The sequence below is a fragment of the Pteropus vampyrus genome, unplaced genomic scaffold (genome assembly GCF_000151845.1).
Source record: "Pteropus vampyrus isolate Shadow unplaced genomic scaffold, Pvam_2.0 Scaffold15, whole genome shotgun sequence".
In the NCBI taxonomy this organism is placed as follows: Eukaryota; Metazoa; Chordata; class Mammalia; order Chiroptera; family Pteropodidae; genus Pteropus; species Pteropus vampyrus.
Genome location: NW_011888796.1, coordinates 5,311,158 through 5,313,581, shown reverse-complemented (window position 1 = coordinate 5,313,581; position 2,424 = coordinate 5,311,158). Strand labels below are relative to the sequence as shown.

The 2,424-nt window shown below is 34.2% G+C and overlaps 1 protein-coding gene across 3 annotated transcripts in view; it reads right to left on the bottom strand.

Annotated features, from left to right (window-relative positions):
• KCNH5 (potassium voltage-gated channel subfamily H member 5) overlaps positions 1-2,424 on the bottom strand; it is a 275,201-nt gene that overhangs the window by 217,257 nt on the left and 55,520 nt on the right. The window lies entirely within an intron of this gene.

The window sequence follows — 2,424 nt, the reverse complement described above, 5'->3', positions numbered from 1 at the left end:
ACCATAAAATACCCCAAATAGCCATGGCAATCTTGGGAAAAAAGAACAAAGTTAGAGGTATCATGCTACCTGATATCAAACTATACTATAAGGCTATAAGTAATCAAAGCAGCATAGTAGTGGCATAAAAATAGACACACAGATCAATGGAACAGAATAAATCCATGCCTATACAGTTATTTACAACACAGGAGGTAGAAATATATAATGGGGTAAAGACAGTCCCTTCAGTAAGTGGTATTGGGAAAACTGAACAGATAACCTGCAAAAAACTGAAATGGGACAACCTTCTTACACCATATATATAGAAGAATAAATTCAAGATAGATTAAAGACTTAATGTAAGATCCAAAACCATAAAACTCCTAGGGAAAAAAAGGCAGTAAGCTCTCTGACATTGCTCTTAGCACTATTTTTTCTGATATATCTTCCCAGGCAAGGGAAACAAAAGAAAAAAAATAAACAAATGGGACCACATCAAAATAAAAACGTTTTGCACCGCAAAGGAAGTCATCAACAAAACAGAAAAACAGCTTACTGAATGGATAAAGATATTCATCAATGATACATACAACAGATTAATATCCAAAATTTATAAAGAACTCACACAACTCAGCACCAAACAAACAAACAATACAATTAAAAAATGGGCAGAAGACTTGAGTAGGCATTTCTCCAAAGAGTACATACAGACGGCCAATAGACATATGAAAAGATGTGAAGCATCAATAATCATCAAAGAAATGTAAATTAAAATCACAATGAGATGTCACCTCACACCTGTCAGAATGGCTATCATCAATAAACCAACAAACAAGTATTGGTGAGGATGTGGTAAAAAAAGGAACCCTCATGCACTGTTGGCAAAATTGCAAATTGGTACAGCTGCTATGAAAAACAGTTTGAAAGTACCTCAAAAAATTAAAAATAAAGCTACCATATGATCCAGTAATTCCACTTCTGGGTTTTGTCTGAAAAAAATCCAAAACAGTAATTCAGATAGATATATACACCCTAGCACTATTTACAATAGCCAAGATATGGAAGCAACCTAAGTGCCCATCAATAGATGAATGGACAAAGATGCTGTACCTACAAACAACAGTTGGCTTTAAAAAATGAAATCTTACCATTTGCAACAACATGCATGGACCTAGAGGGTATTATGTTAAGTGAAATAAGTCAGACAGAGAAAGACGAATACCATATGATCTCACTTATATATGGAATCTAGAGAATAAAATAAACAAATAGAAATAGACTCATAGATACAGAGAATAAATTGATGATTGCTAGATGGGAGGGGTGTTGGGGAGCTGAGTGAAAAAGGTGAAGGGATTAAGTACAAATTGGTATTTACAAAATAGTCATGGGGATATAAAGTGCAGCATAGGGAATATAGTCAAAAATATTGTAATAATTTTGTATAGTGCCACGTGGGTACTAATCAGGAGGATAATGTCATAAATTATATGAATGTCTAACTAGTATACTGTACACCTGAAACCAATATAAAATAATATTGAATGTCAACTCTAATTTAAAAATTAAAATTAAAAAAAGGAAAAAAAGAAGGAAGGACAAGAAGGAGGGAGGAGGGAGGAAGGAAGATATGTATTTTTAAATCTGTGCTTTACCCAACCTTGATAACCACCCATCCTCATCTGGAATACAACTTAAAAGCTCAGACCATTGCCACCATGTTCCAATTTAGAACCTGAGTCTGATTCTTACCCACTCTCCTAATCTGTTCCCCGTCTCCTCCCTCACACTGACTCTTACTCACACCCTTGAATAGTTTGTGAGTAAGTCTTTCTTTCAAACTAGAAGATAGGTACATTTGAATTTAGTAACAGTGCCTTGTTCTTTTTCATATTCATTTGTCCACAATGCTTTATACTTCCAATGGAAGATCCCAGTTTGGGGACCTAAACCCTGAGGCAACACCTAAACACATATAAAAAGCTGGCAGACAGGTCATTTGAATGGAAAATAATTTCCATTAGATAATAGAATATTCATGGAAAGGAACTCATGGAAAGAGAGATGAGCATAGTGGCCAAAGAAAAATGCCCTAATGTCTGCAAGAAAGAGATACTTGTAGATATAAATCTAACAAAATATGTATAAGATATGTATGTGGAAAACTACACAATGCCATTGAAAGAAATCAAAGAGCTAAATAAATAGAGAGACTGCCCACGTTCATGGGCAGAAATATTCAATATTTTTAAGATGTCAGCTCTTCTCAACTTGATCAATAGCTATAACATAATCACAATCAAAATTCCAGCAACTGATTTTGAATATATCGATAAACTGATTCTAAAGTTTATAAAGAGAGGCAAAACTTTAGCAGAAGAACCAACACAACATTGAAGGAGAAGAACAAAGTTAGAGGACAAACGCTACCCAATTTAAATA